Here is a 20,027-nt window from a genome sequence, read left to right on the forward strand (position 1 = left end):
TTTTCATTGGTGTGTACCCTCATCTGAGCAGTCAGGCCATGTGTACTGCCTCTCCTTGCAACTTCTAGGCCAGGGCTCCTAGGCTAGAACTCTCAGGTCTAACTTGTAGAACTAGGCTACACGGGCCAAGTGCATTGCCTGTCCTCGCAACTTCACAGCTCTCTTCTCTTCTTTACTGCACATTGATTTTCAAGAGTGTGTTTGGGCCACAAGGATGTTGGGTCTTTCTCTAGCCTTATCTCATGAAGTTGAGACAACCTCATTGTTTCTGGTTGTTCCTGTGCTCTGTTTTTCCCATTCTCTTTCCTGGCTTCTTTTGGTGACTTTGTTTGTGCCTGAGGAAGAGCTCAGCATTTCTCTTCTGCCTGAGACATCACACAACAGTAATGCCCACCTGGAGATTAGTTGCCAAAAGGGCCTCGTTTTGCAGATGACATCTTGAAATCACCTGCACTGCCGTTTCTGATACACAAAGGCTGCCCTAAAGGAAATAAAAAACAAGTCCCAAGTCTAGTCTTAAAATATGTGGGCTGTCTAATGAAACCACCTTTTCTATGATTTCGTTGATAGGCATTAACTGGAGACATCCAGAATATGGGAAGACACTGAGATATGAGAGAATTAAAGGTTGTCAGGGGCAAGGGAGGAACAGGGAGTGCTTGAGGTGAATACAGGATTTGCAGGGGGTGAGGGAGGGTTGGTTGTGGATAATGAAAGAGTCCCAAACTAGAAAGTGGTGATGGTTGCAGAGGATTGTGAAGGTCCTTAATGCTCCAGAAGTGTACCACCTAACATCAATTTTATTGATTAAAAATGTAAGGAAAAAATACACCAATCTGTGACAAACAAAATATAAATCAAGAAAATAAAATACAGAAAACCTGAATGAAAAGAAGCTCAGGGGAAGCGAATTCAATCTCCACTGGGTAGAAAGTGAGTTGATGGCATCCACGGGTGGCAGAGAGGGATGGAGGATGCAAAGCCAAACCCTCCCCTGGACACGGTGTTTCCAGAAATGGAAATTTGGAAAGGGCTCTGGGTCTCTGTCCAGAGCAGGGGTCCATTCTCCTTGCAGAGGTGGGTCAATCATCGTGGGCATCTGGGTCTTGGGCAGAAGCCAGGGCAGGCTCTCCCTTCAGAGGTGTTCTCTTATCCCCTGACTCAGGTTCTCCTGCCAAAATCCGAGCACGGGCAGGCAGAAGCGAACATGGAGGTGGAGGTGGAGGTTCTCCCCCGGGGATTGGAGCATTGGTGCCTGGGCCTGAGGGTCCTGCTTGCACAGAGATCTGATCCTCCCAGTGTGCTGGCCAATACCCAGTTGGCCTGGTGTCTATGGGAAGGCATGTCTCAGGTCTCGATCTCCTCTCAGTGGATCCCTGAGTCCTGGACATGTAGCAACCACCTCTGTAGAGACAGGGCTGGGAAGTGGAGCCTGGTTGAACCTGGGGGCTGGTGCTGGAGCTGTGAGAGAAGAAAAGGTTACCCACAGGCCTGCCTTTGCCCTTTGCCTCTCTGGAGACAATTCTACCCTGAGCTTTTGAGACAATTCTCAGCTTAGGAAGTCACAATAGGATGTCGTCCTGCCTGCAGTCCACCAAGCAGAAGGTCTGAGGCCAGCCTTTGCTCCAGGTCCAGCACCAGCTTTGGGGGACTCGTCCTGTGTAGCTCAGGACTCCTTCCCCACACACTCACATGCACCAGCACCTCCTCACCTCTGTGCTCACCGTGCTGGGCTCCTGGTCCTCCTGCTGCCTCAGAGGCAGAGGTTCTCAGTGCTCTGGGTCGGACCCGGGTGTGCTGAGCTCCGTGGCAGCCTGAGACTGGGCCGCCGGGTGTGTCTTGGGTGGTGAAGGGGCAGCAGGCCTTCCCTGCTTCCTCTTCAGTCCCAGTTGGGCTGAACCCTCTGTGGGCTCGCTCACCTGGAGGCGGCACTAGGCCTCAAGGGCGGGGGGTGGTGCTCCGACCCCTCCCTCGGGGAGGTGGATGGGGTGTCCCTCTCATCGGCCATATCCAGTGGGAAGCTCTGCAATGACAGTGACCATCAGCCAGCCTTGCTTGGAGTTTTCTGAGCTGGGCCTGGTCAGTATGGCTGTTGCTTCTGCCTACTCAAACTTTTGCTCCCAGAACCAACAGAGACGTGTGTCTGCTCAGACACCTACCCGGGAGAATGGAGACCCACCTGAGGGTGTGAGGTCAGCCTGGGCGGCTGGTGTTGCCTGCCCTGTCCTCATCCCACCCAGCCTGCTTTCCCCTGGGATGTGGATACAACCGGCCCACAGACTTCTGACCCCACATCCGCCTCGGTTTGCTTGAGGCAGACACACCCCAAGAAACCCCCATCCACACACACAGGCAAAGGACCGAGTGTTTCCGGGTGGCATGGGAGAGGTGGCCTGGCCCGGCCTGGGGCTCCCTGTGTTACCTTTCTGTTTCTCTGGGCAAAGGGCCAGAGGCCTCTCGGCGGGGGCCCTGAGCCAGCGTCCACAGGGTTCCCACACACTCTGCCTGGGAGCGCTCCTGAGGCCCCGGCCTCTGGGCAGGGGCAAACAGCAGAACATCTTGGCAGCAAGTGATCTGGCTGGGGCTCCTCTCCACTCTGGAGGCCTGGATACCTGTGTTCCGGGTTCTGTTGTTTTATGTTGCCAGGAAGTGACATCATTTCCTGGGGTTTGTGCTGAGGTCCCTTCCCCAAAGCTCCCCAAGAAATCTCTTGGTTTCTGACTGCTGAACCCCCCCGAGGCCACGTGCAGGCACAGAGACGCCCACACAGCCCACCCTACATCCTTGGGGAGCCCTGGATGCAGCCAGGGCCTGAGCTCGGAGGACCCCGCTGCTCTCAGACCAGACCCCTTTTTCTCATAAGTCATGTGGCCCTGGACAAGCATATGCCCCTCAGGGTTTCCCCAGTCTCTCCATCTGCAGAGTGTGGATCACTCTCCCATCTGCCTCCTAGGTCTGTCGGCCTATGATCACCTCCGTGCCTTTCAACCTTGGGCTGATATGTCTCGGAGCTTGTGCACTGAGACTTCCAAAAGAAGAATTCGATATAGGGCTGACATACCACCGAATGGGGCAGAACATGGCCTGGATGGGTTCTGGACCTAGGAAAAGGCAGTCGTCTCGCCTTCCTGATATTTCAAGATCCCACCCCACCCCCACACTGTGGGAGATCTTGAGGTAAGATTCAGACCTCTCCCCTCCAATATAGAGCAACCTTCGTCACCCTCCTGTTCCACTGAGATTCTGGCTCAAGTGTCCCACCTCAGTCTCTAGGGGAGATCAAGGCTTCCCCTATGATGCCTCCCAGGCTTCTCTCTTTTACTCTCATCCCCTTGGGTCATTTCCCCCCTTGCAGGGTGAATGGGCCTCTCATTGTTTCAAACCTTGAGATTGATTCATGCAAATTCTGTGAAATCTTATCATTTATTTCCTCTCTCCTTTTTCAGTCTCTCTCTCTAGATGTGTCTGTTTCTTATCCTTTCTAAATTCAGTCTATTAATTTTTCCCTCTCTCTCTGTCTCTCTTGTGTATGCATGCCTATGAATATATGTATGCATGTCTATTGTTAGCCTAGGTTTAAGTTTTAGGTTTTAGTTTTCAGTGAGATAAAGGATTGGGATTGGAGTCGCTGTGAGGGGAAGGGATAGGGGTGATGCTCTTGTTTCTGGTTCACTGAGTGATGTGAGTTCTTAGTCTCTTTTTCATATGAACCCCTCCTCATAGACACCACTTGCAAATAGTCTCTCATATTCAGTTTGCTACCTTTTAATTTGTGAATGCTTAGCTTTTATTTGTTGCAAAGCTGTTCAATTGCATAGAAGCCCCTGGTGTTCTTTGGTTTTCTGTTTCCCTTACTTGAAGAGACCCATTTTTGCTTCCCACACCAAATGTTAAGGAGCCTAAGGCACATGCTTATTTCAAGGAGTTTCAAACCTCCCTTGTGGCTCATCCGGTAAAGAGTCCACCTGCAAGGCGGGAGACCTGGGTTCGATTCCCGGGTTGGGAAATCCCCTGGAGAAGGGAAAAGCTACCCGCTCCAGTATTCTGGCCTGGAGAATCCAATGGCCTGTATAGTCCATAGGGTTGCAAAAAGTCAGACAAAACTGAGCGACTTTCACTTTCACTCAGAACTTCTAGCTTTGGGTTGACGTGTTTCACTGATTTTGTGGTGCTATGAGAACAAAAGGCAATGTGATTCTTCAGATGCAGCCATCCAGTTTTGCCATGGCCCTTTCTTGAAGAGGCTTTTGTGTTCCCTTTTGCATATACTCCCCTCCTTTGTAGTGGGTGAATTGACCATAGAAGCTTGGGTTTATTTCTTGGACTCTCAACTCTGTTGTATGGATCTGGATGCGTGTGTATGTTTGTGTGCCCAACACCACACTGTCCAGATGATCCTAGTGTAGCAGTCTAGTTGGCTATCAGGCATCCTGGTAGACCCATATCAGGCCTTCTTTCCTTAGACTGTACAGACAATATAGGCTCCTTTGTGTTTTCATACCCATTTTGGAGTTCCTTGGTTTAGTGCCCTGTGAACATTGCATGGCAACTTGAGAGGAAGAGCACGGACCGTCTGGATTGCCTTCGGGGATGTGACACCATTTTACCAATAGGAATCCTTCCAACCCATGAGCTCAGCTTATTTTCCATCGGATCATGTGGATATCATCTTCTTTCATCCATCTCTTGCAGTTTTCTGAGACCGGGTCCTTCCCTCCTGGGTTAGATGGACTCCTGGGTATTTCCTCCTAGTGTAAGTCATTGTCAATGGGGTTGATACTTTCCTTCTCATTCTAAGAGTTTGTGGTGAGCATTGGAAATGCAAACGATTTTCCCCCCTTCCTCTCTGTCCATCTCTCTGAGCCACCAGGTAGAACAGGCGTAGTCAGGGTCAAACGGGGCTCAGGGAGTGCAGCTAGACTGTGTTTCTCAGGCCCTCAGTGCTGGGCATCATTCGGTATACTCTCCATGAACCTTCCTTGGTCTGGTGTCCCTTCAGCCCTCTCCCTAGTTTTAATAACCTTGCTTGTGTTCTTTGTCTCTTTGGAGACACATCCTTTATCAGCTGTGTGTTTGCAAGTATTTGTCTGCCAGTGTGTGACGTATCCTTTGCTTTTTGTCGTAAGGTCTTTACCAGAGTGGAGACCTTTGATTTTGCACAGTCCACAGTATGGCCTTTTTGTGCATTGCCTTTCTGTATTGTTTCTGAAGACTCCAAGCTCATGTCTAGCCTCTGCTCGATTTTCTGCTGGATTTGTGAGATGTTTGGCATGGAAAATATGTCTCAGAAAAATTTGAAATGAATTTGGTGTAAGGTGTCAAGTTTCCATCCTCATTCATGTCATCCCCTCTGGTTTTCAATTCATCGCTCCTGAACTCCTTTGGAGACCTTGTGGGAAGTTTGGTTGCCTTTCAGTTTGAATTTCTGCTCTTGAATAGATTCACCCAGTTCTGCCAGCAGGGACACGGTAAAGGGTGAGTGAGGGGCAGCCTGCCCTCCCAGCACTGACCACACTGTGTGGTGAGTGTTGCTCTCCCCTCTGGGAGCCCCAGGCCACAGGCATCCCAGTGAGTAGCCAGCTCTGTTCGCAGCTGAAAGGAGTTAGTCTCTCAGGAGCCTCTGTGAGGTTGCCTTTGGGTCTCCCAGGGTGGGAGTTTACAGTGACAGGACCCATTGCACTGCAAGTGAAGTGAGAACCCATATGACATCCGCCACTGCTCCTAAAGAGATGCACCTGAGGCCCCTTGAAGGTCCTGCACAGAGAGCTCTTTAGTGGACATGCTGGAAACTCTGTTTCCTCGTGGGCTGCCCAGGGCAGGCTCTCACCAGTCCAGACACAGACCGCGGTGATGACCGGCTCTGCTCTCTCCAAAGGGTTTTCATTGGTGTGTACCCTCATCTGAGCAGTCAGGCCATGTGTACTGCCTCTCCTTGCAACTTCTAGGCCAGGGCTCCTAGGCTAGAACTCTCAGGTCTAACTTGTAGAACTAGGCTACACGGGCCAAGTGCATTGCCTGTCCTCGCAACTTCACAGCACTCTTCTCTTCTTTACTGCACATTGATTTTCAAGAGTGTGTTTGGGCCACAAGGATGTTGGGTCTTTCTCTAGCCTTATCTCATGAAGTTGAGACAACCTCATTGTTTCTGGTTGTTCCTGTGCTCTGTTTTTCCCATTCTCTTTCCTGGCTTCTTTTGGTGCCTTTGTTTGTGCCTGAGGAAGAGCTCAGCATTTCTCTTCTGCCTGAGACTTCACAGAACAGTAATGCCCACCTGGAGATTAGTTGCCAAAAGAGCCTCGTTTTGCAGATGACATCTTGAAATCACCTGCACTGCCGTTTCTGATACACAAAGGCTGCCCTAAAGGAGATAAAAAACAAGTCCCAAGTCTAGTCTTAAAATATGTGGGCTGTCTAATGAAACCACCTTTTCTATGATTTCATTGAAAGGCATTAACTGGAGACATCCAGAATATGGGAAGACACTGAGATATGAGAGAATTAAAGGTTGTCAGGGGCAAGGGAGGAACAGGGAGTGCTTGAGGTGAATACAGGATTTGCAGGGGGTGAGGGAGGGTTGGTTGTGGAGAATGAAAGAGTCCCAAACTAGAAAGTGGTGATGGTTGCAGAGGATTGTGAAGGTCCTTAATGCTCCAGAAGTGTACCACCTAACATCAATTTTATTGATTAAAAATGTAAGGAAAAAATACACCAATCTGTGACAAACAAAATATAAATCAAGAAAATAAAATACAGAAAACCTGAATGAAAAGAAGCTCAGGGGAAGCGAATTCAATCTCCACTGGGTAGAAAGTGAGTTGATGGCATCCACGGGTGGCAGAGAGGGATGGAGGATGCAAAGCCAAACCCTCCCCTGGACACGGTGTTTCCAGAAATGGAAATTTGGAAAGGGCTCTGGGTCTCTGTCCAGAGCAGGGGTCCATTCTCCTTGCAGAGGTGGGTCAATCATCGTGGGCATCTGGGTCTTGGGCAGAAGCCAGGGCAGGCTCTCCCTTCAGAGGTGTTCTCTTATCCCCTGACTCAGGTTCTCCTGCCAAAATCCGAGCACGGGCAGGCAGAAGCGAACATGGAGGTGGAGGTGGAGGTTCTCCCCCGGGGATTGGAGCATTGGTGCCTGGGCCTGAGGGTCCTGCTTGCACAGAGATCTGATCCTCCCAGTGTGCTGGCCAATACCCAGTTGGCCTGGTGTCTATGGGAAGGCATGTCTCAGGTCTCGATCTCCTCTCAGTGGATCCCTGAGTCCTGGACATGTAGCAACCACCTCTGTAGAGACAGGGCTGGGAAGTGGAGCCTGGTTGAACCTGGGGGCTGGTGCTGGAGCTGTGAGAGAAGAAAAGGTTACCCACAGGCCTGCCTTTGCCCTTTGCCTCTCTGGAGACAATTCTACCCTGAGCTTTTGAGACAATTCTCAGTTTAGGAAGTCACAATAGGATGTCGTCCTGCCTGCAGTCCACCAAGCAGAAGGTCTGAGGCCAGCCTTTGCTCCAGGTCCAGCACCAGCTTTGGGGGACTCGTCCTGTGTAGCTCAGGACTCCTTCCCCACACACTCACATGCACCAGCACCTCCTCACCTCTGTGCTCACCGTGCTGGGCTCCGGGTCCTCCTGCTGCCTCAGAGGCAGAGGTTCTCAGTGCTCTGGGTCGGACCCGGGTGTGCTGAGCTCCGTGGCAGCCTGAGACTGGGCCGCCGGGTGTGTCTTGGGTGGTGAAGGGGCAGCAGGCCTTCCCTGCTTCCTCTTCAGTCCCAGTTGGGCTGAACCCTCTGTGGGCTCGCTCACCTGGAGGCGGCACTAGGCCTCAAGGGCGGGGGGTGGTGCTCCGACCCCTCCCTCGGGGAGGTGGATGGGGTGTCCCTCTCATCGGCCATATCCAGTGGGAAGCTCTGCAATGACAGTGACCATCAGCCAGCCCTGCTTGGAGTTTTCTGAGCTGGGCCTGGTCAGTATGGCTGTTGCTTCTGCCTACTCAAACTTTTGCTCCCAGAACCAACAGAGACGTGTGTCTGCTCAGACACCTACCCGGGAGAATGGAGACCCACCTGAGGGTGTGAGGTCAGCCTGGGCGGCTGGTGTTGCCTGCCCTGTCCTCATCCCACCCAGCCTGCTTTCCCCTGGGATGTGGATACAACCGGCCCACAGACTTCTGACCCCATATCCGCCTCGGTTTGCTTGAGGCAGACACACCCCAAGAAACCCCCATCCACACACACAGGCAAAGGACCGAGTGTTTCCGGGTGGCATGGGAGAGGTGGCCTGGCCCGGCCTGGGGCTCCCTGTGTTACCTTTCTGTTTCTCTGGGCAAAGGGCCAGAGGCCTCTCGGCGGGGGCCCTGAGCCAGCGTCCACAGGGTTCCCACACACTCTGCCTGTGAGCTCTCCTGAGGCCCCGGCCTCTGGGCAGGGGCAAACAGCAGAACATCTTGGCAGCAAGTGATCTGGCTGGGGCTCCTCTCCACTCTGGAGGCCTGGATACCTGTGTTCCGGGTTCTGTTGTTCTATGTTGCCAGGAAGTGACATCATTTCCTGGGGTTTGTGCTGAGGTCCCTTCCCCAAAGCTCCCCAAGAAATCTCTTGGTTTCTGACTGCTGAACCCCCCCGAGGCCATGTGCAGGCACACAGACGCCCACACAGCCCACCCTACATCCTTGGGGAGCCCTGGATGAGGCCAGGGCCTGAGCTCGGAGGACCCCGCTGCTCTCAGACCAGACCCCTTTTTCTCATAAGTCATGTGGCCCTGGACAAGCATATGCCCCTCAGGGTTTCCCCAGTCTCTCCATCTGCAGAGTGTGGATCACTCTCCCATCTGCCTCCTAGGTCTGTCGGCCTATGATCACCTCCGTGCCTTTCAACCTTGGGCTGATATGTCTCGGAGCTTGTGCACTGAGACTTCCAAAAGAAGAATTCGATATAGGGCTGACATACCACCGAATGGGGCAGAACATGGCCTGGATGGGTTCTGGACCTAGGAAAAGGCAGTCGTCTCGCCTTCCTGATATTTCAAGATCCCACCCCACCCCCACACTGTGGGAGATCTTGAGGTAAGATTCAGACCTCTCCCCTCCAATATAGAACAACCTTCGTCACCCTCCTGTTCCACTGAGATTCTGGCTCAAGTGTCCCACCTCAGTCTCTAGGGGAGATCAAGGCTTCCCCTATGGTGCCTCCCAGGCTTCTCTCTTTTACTCTCATCCCCTTGGGTCATTTCCCCCCTTGCAGTGTGATTGGGCCTCTCATTGTTTCAAACCTTGAGATTGATTCATGCAAATTCTGTGAAATCTTATCATTTATTTCCTCTCTCCTTTTTCAGTCTCTCTCTCTAGATGTGTCTGTTTCTTATCCTTTCTAAATTCAGTCTATTAATTTTTCCCTCTCTCTCTGTCTCTCTTGTGTATGCATGCCTATGAATATATGTATGCATGTCTATTGTTAGCCTAGGTTTAAGTTTTAGGTTTTAGTTTTCAGTGAGATAAAGGATTGGGATTGGAGTCGCTGTGAGGGGAAGGGATAGGGGTGATGCTCTTGTTTCTGGTTCACTGAGTGATGTGAGTTCTTAGTCTCTTTTTCATATGAACCCCTCCTCATAGACACCACTTGCAAATAGTCTCTCATATTCAGTTTGCTACCTTTTAATTTGTGAATGCTTAGCTTTTTTTTGTTGCAAAGCTGTTCAATTGCATAGAAGCCCCTGGTGTTCTTTGGTTTTCTGTTTCCCTTACTTGAAGAGACCCATTTTTGCTTCCCACACCAAATGTTAAGGAGCCTAAGGCACATGCTTATTTCAAGGAGTTTCAAACCTCCCTTGTGGCTCATCCGGTAAAGAGTCCACCTGCAAGGCGGGAGACCTGGGTTCGATTCCCGGGTTGGGAAATCCCCTGGAGAAGGGAAAAGCTACCCGCTCCAGTATTCTGGCCTGGAGAATCCAATGGCCTGTATAGTCCATAGGGTTGCAAAAAGTCAGACAAAACTGAGCGACTTTCACTTTCACTCAGAACTTCTAGCTTTGGGTTGACGTGTTTCACTGATTTTGTGGTGCTATGAGAACAAAAGGCAATGTGATTCTTCAGATGCAGCCATCCAGTTTTGCCATGGCCCTTTCTTGAAGAGGCTTTTGTGTTCCCTTTTGCGTATACTCCCCTCCTTTGTAGTGGGTGAATTGACCATAGAAGCTTGGGTTTATTTCTTGGACTCTCAACTCTGTTGTATGGATCTGGATGCGTGTGTATGTTTGTGTGCCCAACACCACACTGTCCAGATGATCCTAGTGTAGCAGTCTAGTTGGCTATCAGGCATCCTGGTAGACCCATATCAGGCCTTCTTTCCTTAGACTGTACAGACAATATAGGCTCCTTTGTGTTTTCATACCCATTTTGGAGTTCCTTGGTTTAGTGCCCTGTGAACATTGCATGGCAACTTGAGAGGAAGAGCACGGACCCTCTGGATTGCCTTCGGGGATGTGACACCATTTTACCAATAGGAATCCTTCCAACCCATGAGCTCAGCTTATTTTCCATCGGATCATGTGGATATCATCTTCTTTCATCCATCTCTTGCAGTTTTCTGAGACCGGGTCCTTCCCTCCTGGGTTAGATGGACTCCTGGGTATTTCCTCCTAGTGTAAGTCATTGTCAATGGGGTTGATACTTTCCTTCTCATTGTAAGAGTTTGTGGTGAGCATTGGAAATGCAAACGATTTCCCCCCCTTCCTCTCTGTCCATCTCTCTGAGCCACCAGGTAGAACAGGCGTAGTCAGCGTCACACGGGGCTCAGGGAGTGCAGCTAGACTGTGTTTCTCAGGCCCTCAGTGCTGGGCATCATTCGGTATACTCTCCATGAACCTTCCTTGGTCTGGTGTCCCTTCAGACCTCTCCCTAGTTTTAATAACCTTGCTTGTGTTCTTTGTCTCTTTGGAGACACATCCTTTATCAGCTGTGTGTTTGCAAGTATTTGTCTGCCAGTGTGTGACGTATCCTTTGCTTTTTTTCGTAAGGTCTTTACCAGAGTGGAGACCTTTGATTTTGCACAGTCCACAGTATTGCCTTTTTGTGCATTGCCTTTCTGTATTGTTTCTGAAGACTCCAAGCTCATGTCTAGCCTCTGCTCGATTTTCTGCTGGATTTGTGAGATGTTTGGCATGGAAAATATGTCTCAGAAAAATTTGAAACGAATTTGGTGTAAGGTGTCAAGTTTCCATCCTCATTCATGTCATCCCCTCTGGTTTTCAATTCATCGCTCCTGAACTCCTTTGGAGACCTTGTGGGAAGTTTGGTTGCCTTTCAGTTTGAATTTCTGCTCTTGAATAGATTCACCCAGTTCTGCCAGCAGGGACACGGTAAAGGGTGAGTGAGGGGCAGCCTGCCCTCCCAGCACTGACCACACTGTGTGGTGAGTGTTGCTCTCCCCTCTGGGAGCCCCAGGCCACAGGCATCCCAGTGAGTAGCCAGCTCTGTTCGCAGCTGAAAGGAGTTAGTCTCTCAGGAGCCTCTGTGAGGTTGCCTTTGGGTCTCCCAGGGTGGGAGTTTACAGTGACAGGACCCATTGCACTGCAAGTGAAGTGAGAACCCATATGACATCCGCCACTGCTCCTAAAGAGATGCACCTGAGGCCCCTTGAAGGTCCTGCACAGAGAGCTCTTTAGTGGACATGCTGGAAACTCTGTTTCCTCGTGGGCTGCCCAGGGCAGGCTCTCACCAGTCCAGACACAGACCGCGGTGATGACCGGCTCTGCTCTCTCCAAAGGGTTTTCATTGGTGTGTACCCTCATCTGAGCAGTCAGGCCATGTGTACTGCCTCTCCTTGCAACTTCTAGGCCAGGGCTCCTAGGCTAGAACTCTCAGGTCTAACTTGTAGAACTAGGCTAACCGGGCCAAGTGCATTGCCTGTCCTCGCAACTTCACAGCTCTCTTCTCTTCTTTACTGCACATTGATTTTCAAGAGTGTGTTTGGGCCACAAGGATGTTGGGTCTTTCTCTAGCCTTATCTCATGAAGTTGAGACAACCTCATTGTTTCTGGTTGTTCCTGTGCTCTGTTTTTCCCATTCTCTTTCCTGGCTTCTTTTGGTGACTTTGTTTGTGCCTGAGGAAGAGCTCAGCATTTCTCTTCTGCCTGAGACATCACACAACAGTAATGCCCACCTGGAGATTAGTTGCCAAAAGGGCCTCGTTTTGCAGATGACATCTTGAAATCACCTGCACTGCCGTTTCTGATACACAAAGGCTGCCCTAAAGGAAATAAAAAACAAGTCCCAAGTCTAGTCTTAAAATATGTGGGCTGTCTAATGAAACCACCTTTTCTATGATTTCATTGATAGGCATTAACTGGAGACATCCAGAATATGGGAAGACACTGAGATATGAGAGAATTAAAGGTTGTCAGGGGCAAGGGAGGAACAGGGAGTGCTTGAGGTGAATACAGGATTTGCAGGGGGTGAGGAAGGGTTGGTTGTGGAGAATGAAAGAGTCCCAAACTAGAAAGTGGTGATGGTTGCAGAGGATTGTGAAGGTCCTTAATGCTCCAGAAGTGTACCACCTAACATCAATTTTATTGATTAAAAATGTAAGGAAAAAATACACCAATCTGTGACAAACAAAATATAAATCAAGAAAATAAAATACAGAAAACCTGAATGAAAAGAAGCTCAGGGGAAGCGAATTCAATCTCCACTGGGTAGAAAGTGAGTTGATGGCATCCACGGGTGGCAGAGAGGGATGGAGGATGCAAAGCCAAACCCTCCCCTGGACACGGTGTTTCCAGAAATGGAAATTCGGAAAGGGCTCTGGGTCTCTGTCCAGAGCAGGGGTCCATTCTCCTTGCAGAGGTGGGTCAATCATCGTGGGCATCTGGGTCTTGGGCAGAAGCCAGGGCAGGCTCTCCCTTCAGAGGTGTTCTCTTATCCCCTGACTCAGGTTCTCCTGCCAAAATCCGAGCACGGGCAGGCAGAAGCGAACATGTAGGTGGAGGTGGAGGTTCTCCCCCGGGGATTGGAGCATTGGTGCCTGGGCCTGAGGGTCCTGCTTGCACAGAGATCTGATCCTCCCAGTGTGCTGGCCAATACCCAGTTGGCCTGGTGTCTATGGGAAGGCATGTCTCAGGTCTCGATCTCCTCTCAGTGGATCCCTGAGTCCTGGACATGTAGCAACCACCTCTGTAGAGACAGGGCTGGGAAGTGGAGCCTGGTTGAACCTGGGGGCTGGTGCTGGAGCTGTGAGAGAAGAAAAGGTTACCCACAGGCCTGCCTTTGCCCTTTGCCTCTCTGGAGACAATTCTACCCTGAGCTTTTGAGACAATTCTCAGTTTAGGAAGTCACAATAGGATGTCGTCCTGCCTGCAGTCCACCAAGCAGAAGGTCTGAGGCCAGCCTTTGCTCCAGGTCCAGCACCAGCTTTGGGGGACTCGTCCTGTGTAGCTCAGGACTCCTTCGCCACACACTCACATGCACCAGCACCTCCTCACCTCTGTGCTCACCGTGCTGGGCTCCGGGTCCTCCTGCTGCCTCAGAGGCAGAGGTTCTCAGTGCTCTGGGTCGGACCCGGGTGTGCTGAGCTCCGTGGCAGCCTGAGACTGGGCCGCCGGGTGTGTCTTGGGTGGTGAAGGGGCAGCAGGCCTTCCCTGCTTCCTCTTCAGTCCCAGTTGGGCTGAACACTCTGTGGGCTCGCTCACCTGGAGGCGGCACTAGGCCTCAAGGGTGGGGGGTGGTGCTCCGACCCCTCCCTCGGGGAGGTGGATGGGGTGTCCCTCTCATCGGCCATATCCAGTGGGAAGCTCTGCAATGACAGTGACCATCAGCCAGCCCTGCTTGGAGTTTTCTGAGCTGGGCCTGGTCAGTATGGCTGTTGCTTCTGCCTACTCAAACTTTTGCTCCCAGAACCAACAGAAACGTGTGTCTGCTCAGACACCTACCCGGGAGAATGGAGACCCACCTGAGGGTGTGAGGTCAGCCTGGGCGGCTGGTGTTGCCTGCCCTGTCCTCATCCCACCCAGCCTGCTTTCCCCTGGGATGTGGATACAACCAGCCCACAGACTTCTGACCCCACATCCGCCTCGGTTTGCTTGAGGCAGACACACCCCAAGAAACCCCCATCCACACACACAGGCAAAGGACCGAGTGTTTCCGGGTGGCATGGGAGAGGTGGCCTGGCCCGGCCTGGGGCTCCCTGTGTTACCTTTCTGTTTCTCTGGGCAAAGGGCCAGAGGCCTCTTGGCGGGGGGCCCTGAGCCAGCGTCCACAGGGTTCCCACACACTCTGCCTGTGAGCTCTCCTGAGGCCCCGGCCTCTGGGCAGGGGCAAACAGCAGAACATCTTGGCAGCAAGTGATCTGGCTGGGGCTCCTCTCCACTCTGGAGGCCTGGATACCTGTGTTCCGGGTTCTGTTGTTTTATGTTGCCAGGAAGTGACATCATTTCCTGGGGTTTGTGCTGAGGTCCCTTCCCCAAAGCTCCCCAAGAAATCTCTTGGTTTCTGACTGCTGAACCCCCCCGAGGCCATGTGCAGGCACACAGACGCCCACACAGCCCACCCTACATCCTTGGGGAGCCCTGGATGCAGCCAGGGCCTGAGCTCGGAGGACCCCGCTGCTCTCAGACCAGACCCCTTTTTCTCATAAGTCATGTGGCCCTGGACAAGCATATGCCCCTCAGGGTTTCCCCAGTCTCTCCATCTGCAGAGTGTGGATCACTCTCCCATCTGCCTCCTAGGTCTGTCGGCCTATGATCACCTCCGTGCCTTTCAACCTTGGGCTGATATGTCTCGGAGCTTGTGCACTGAGACTTCCAAAAGAAGAATTCGATATAGGGCTGACATACCACCGAATGGGGCAGAACATGGCCTGGATGGGTTCTGGACCTAGGAAAAGGCAGTCGTCTCGCCTTCCTGATATTTCAAGATCCCACCCCACCCCCACACTGTGGGAGATCTTGAGGTAAGATTCAGACCTCTCCCCTCCAATATAGAACAACCTTCGTCACCCTCCTGTTCCACTGAGATTCTGGCTCAAGTGTCCCACCTCAGTCTCTAGGGGAGATCAAGGCTTCCCCTATGATGCCTCCCAGGCTTCTCTCTTTTACTCTCATCCCCTTGGGTCATTTCCCCCCTTGCAGGGTGAATGGGCCTCTCATTGTTTCAAACCTTGAGATTGATTCATGCAAATTCTGTGAAATCTTATCATTTATTTCCTCTCTCCTTTTTCAGTCTCTCTCTCTAGATGTGTCTGTTTCTTATCCTTTCTAAATTCAGTCTATTAATTTTTCCCTCTCTCTCTGTCTCTCTTGTGTATGCATGCCTATGAATATATGTATGCATGTCTATTGTTAGCCTAGGTTTAAGTTTTAGGTTTTAGTTTTCAGTGAGATAAAGGATTGGGATTGGAGTCGCTGTGAGGGGAAGGGATAGGGGTGATGCTCTTGTTTCTGGTTCACTGAGTGATGTGAGTTCTTAGTCTCTTTTTCATATGAACCCCTCCTCATAGACACCACTTGCAAATAGTCTCTCATATTCAGTTTGCTACCTTTTAATTTGTGAATGCTTAGCTTTTTTTTGTTGCAAAGCTGTTCAATTGCATAGAAGCCCCTGGTGTTCTTTGGTTTTCTGTTTCCCTTACTTGAAGAGACCCATTTTTGCTTCCCACACCAAATGTTAAGGAGCCTAAGGCACATGCTTATTTCAAGGAGTTTCAAACCTCCCTTGTGGCTCATCCGGTAAAGAGTCCACCTGCAAGGCGGGAGACCTGGGTTCGATTCCCGGGTTGGGAAATCCCCTGGAGAAGGGAAAAGCTACCCGCTCCAGTATTCTGGCCTGGAGAATCCAATGGCCTGTATAGTCCATAGGGTTGCAAAAAGTCAGACAAAACTGAGCGACTTTCACTTTCACTCAGAACTTCTAGCTTTGGGTTGACGTGTTTCACTGATTTTGTGGTGCTATGAGAACAAAAGGCAATGTGATTCTTCAGATGCAGCCATCCAGTTTTGCCATGGCCCTTTCTTGAAGAGGCTTTTGTGTTCCCTTTTGCATATACTCCCCTCCTTTGTAGTGGGTGAATTGACCATAGAAGCTTGGGTTTATTTCTTGGACTCTCAACTCTGTTGTATGGATCTGGATGCGTGTGTATGTTTGTGTGCCCAACACCACACTGTCCAGATGATCCTAGTGTAGCAGTCTAGTTGGCTATCAGGCATCCTGGTAGACCCATATCAGGCCTTCTTTCCTTAGACTGTACAGACAGTATAGGCTCCTTTGTGTTTCCATACCCATTTTGGAGTTCCTTGGTTTAGTGCCCTGTGAACATTGCATGGCAACTTGAGAGGAAGAGCACGGACCCTCTGGATTGCCTTCGGGGATGTGACACCATTTTACCAATAGGAATCCTTCCAATCCATGAGCTCAGCTTATTTTCCATCGGATCATGTGGATATCATCTTCTTTCATCCATCTCTTGCAGTTTTCTGAGACCAGGTCCTTCCCTCCTGGGTTAGATGGACTCCTGGGTATTTCCTCCTAGTGTAAGTCATTGTCAATGGGGTTGATACTTTCCTTCTCATTCTAAGAGTTTGTGGTGAGCATTGGAAATGCAAACGATTTTCCCCCCTTCCTCTCTGTCCATCTCTCTGAGCCACCAGGTAGAACAGGCGTAGTCAGGGTCACACGGGGCTCAGGGAGTGCAGCTAGACTGTGTTTCTCAGGCCCTCAGTGCTGGGCATCATTCGGTATACTCTCCATGAACCTTCCTTGGTCTGGTGTCCCTTCAGCCCTCTCCCTAGTTTTAATAACCTTGCTTGTGTTCTTTGTCTCTTTGGAGACACATCCTTTATCAGCTGTGTGTTTGCAAGTATTTGTCTGCCAGTGTGTGACGTATCCTTTGCTTTTTTTCGTAAGGTCTTTACCAGAGTGGAGACCTTTGATTTTGCACAGTCCACAGTATTGCCTTTTTGTGCATTGCCTTTCTGTGTTGTTTCTGAAGACTCCAAGCTCATGTCTAGCCTCTGCTCGATTTTCTGCTGGATTTGTGAGATGTTTGGCATGGAAAATATGTCTCAGAAAAATTTGAAACGAATTTGGTGTAAGGTGTCAAGTTTCCATCCTCATTCATGTCATCCCCTCTGGTTTTCAATTCATCGCTCCTGAACTCCTTTGGAGACCTTGTGGGAAGTTTGGTTGCCTTTCAGTTTGAATTTCTGCTCTTGAATAGATTCACCCAGTTCTGCCAGCAGGGACACGGTAAAGGGTGAGTGAGGGGCAGCCTGCCCTCCCAGCACTGACCACACTGTGTGGTGAGTGTTGCTCTCCCCTCTGGGAGCCCCAGGCCACAGGCATCCCAGTGAGTAGCCAGCTCTGTTCGCAGCTGAAAGGAGTTAGTCTCTCAGGAGCCTCTGTGAGGTTGCCTTTGGGTCTCCCAGGGTGGGAGTTTACAGGGACAGGACCCATTGCACTGCAAGTGAAGTGAGAACCCATATGACATCCGCCACTGCTCCTAAAGAGATGCACCTGAGGCCCCTTGAAGGTCCTGCACAGAGAGCTCTTTAGTGGACATGCTGGAAACTCTGTTTCCTCGTGGGCTGCCCAGGGCAGGCTCTCACCAGTCCAGACACAGACCACGGTGATGACCGGCTCTGCTCTCACCAAAGGGTTTTCATTGGTGTGTACCCTCATCTGAGCAGTCAGGCCATGTGTACTGCCTCTCCTTGCAACTTCTAGGCCAGGGCTCCTAGGCTAGAACTCTCAGGTCTAACTTGCAGAACTAGGCTACACGGGCCAAGTGCATTGCCTGTCCTCGCAACTTCACAGCTCTCTTCTCTTCTTTACTGCACATTGATTTTCAAGAGTGTGTTTGGGCCACAAGGATGTTGGGTCTTTCTCTAGCCTTATCTCATGAAGTTGAGACAACCTCATTGTTTCTGGTTGTTCCTGTGCTCTGTTTTTCCCATTCTCTTTCCTGGCTTCTTTTGGTGCCTTTGTTTGTGCCTGAGGAAGAGCTCAGCATTTCTCTTCTGCCTGAGACTTCACAGAACAGTAATGCCCACCTGGAGATTAGTTGCCAAAAGAGCCTCGTTTTGCAGATGACATCTTGAAATCACCTGCACTGCCGTTTCTGATACACAAAGGCTGCCCTAAAGGAGATAAAAAACAAGTCCCAAGTCTAGTCTTAAAATATGTGGGCTGTCTAATGAAACCACCTTTTCTATGATTTCATTGAAAGGCATTAACTGAAGACATCCAGAATATGGGAAGACACTGAGATATGAGAGAATTAAAGGTTGTCAGGGGCAAGGGAGGAACAGGGAGTGCTTGAGGTGAATACAGGATTTGCAGGGGGTGAGGGAGGGTTGGTTGTGGAGAATGAAAGAGTCCCAAACTAGAAAGTGGTGATGGTTGCAGAGGATCGTGAAGGTCCTTAATGCTCCAGAAGTGTACCACCTAACATCAATTTTATAGATTAAAAATGTAAGGAAAAAATACACCAATCTGTGACAAACAAAATATAAATCAAGAAAATAAAATACAGAAAACCTGAATGAAAAGAAGCTCAGGGGAAGCGAATTCAATCTCCACTGGGTAGAAAGTGAGTTGATGGCATCCACGGGTGGCAGAGAGGGATGGAGGATGCAAAGCCAAACCCTCCCCTGGACACGGTGTTTCCAGAAATGGAAATTTGGAAAGGGCTCTGGGTCTCTGTCCAGAGCAGGGGTCCATTCTCCTTGCAGAGGTGGGTCAATCATCGTGGGCATCTGGGTCTTGGGCAGAAGCCAGGGCAGGCTCTCCCTTCAGAGGTGTTCTCTTATCCCCTGACTCAGGTTCTCCTGCCAAAATCCGAGCACGGGCAGGCAGAAGCGAACATGTAGGTGGAGGTGGAGGTTCTCCCCCGGGGATTGGAGCATTGGTGCCTGGGCCTGAGGGTCCTGCTTGCACAGAGATCTCATCCTCCCAGTGTGCTGGCCAATACCCAGTTGGCCTGGTGTCTATGGGAAGGCATGTCTCAGGTCTCGATCTCCTCTCAGTGGATCCCTGAGTCCTGGACATGTAGCAACCACCTCTGCAGAGACAGGGCTGGGAAGTGGAGCCTGGTTGAACCTGGGGGCTGGTGCTGGAGCTGTGAGAGAAGAAAAGGTTACCCACAGGCCTGCCTTTGCCCTTTGCCTCTCTGGAGACAATTCTACCCTGAGCTTTAGAGACAATTCTCAGTTTAGGAAGTCACAATAGGATGTCGTCCTGCCTGCAGTCCACCAAGCAGAAGGTCTGAGGCCAGCCTTTGCTCCAGGTCCAGCACCAGCTTTGGGGGACTCCTCCTGTGTAGTTCAGGACTCCTTCCCCACACACTCACATGCACCAGCACCTCCTCACCTATGTGCTCACCGTGCTGGGCTCCTGGTCCTCCTGCTGCCTCAGAGGCAGAGGTTCTCAGTGCTCTGGGTCGGACCCGGGTGTGCTGAGCTCCGTGGCAGCCTGAGACTGGGCCGCCGGGTGTGTCTTGGGTGGTGAAGGGGCAGCAGGCCTTCCCTGCTTCCTCTTCATTCCCAGTTGGGCTGAACCCTCTGTGGGCTCGCTCACCTGGAGGCGGCACTAGGCCTCAAGGGCGGGGGGTGGTGCTCCGACCCCTCCCTCGGGGAGGTGGATGGGGTGTCCCTCTCATCGGCCATATCCAGTGGGAAGCTCTGCAATGACAGTGACCATCAGCCAGCCCTGCTTGGAGTTTTCTGAGCTGGGCCTGGTCAGTATGGCTGTTGCTTCTGCCTACTCAAACTTTTGCTCCCAGAACCAACAGAGACGTGTGTCTGCTCAGACACCTACCCGGGAGAATGGAGACCCACCTGAGGGTGTGAGGTCAGCCTGGGCGGCTGATGTTGCCTGCCCTGTCCTCATCCCACCCAGCCTGCTTTCCCCTGGGATGTGGATACAACCGGCCCACAGACTTCTGACCCCACATCCACCTCGGTTTGCTTGAGGCAGACACACCCCAAGAAACCCCCATCCACACACACAGGCAAAGGACCGAGTGTTTCCGGGTGGCATGGGAGAGGTGGCCT

Source organism: Giraffa tippelskirchi, chromosome 9, assembly GCF_054371585.1.
Source record: "Giraffa tippelskirchi isolate mGirTip1 chromosome 9, T2T-mGirTip1v1.2.pri, whole genome shotgun sequence".
Lineage (NCBI taxonomy): Eukaryota > Metazoa > Chordata > Mammalia > Artiodactyla > Giraffidae > Giraffa > Giraffa tippelskirchi.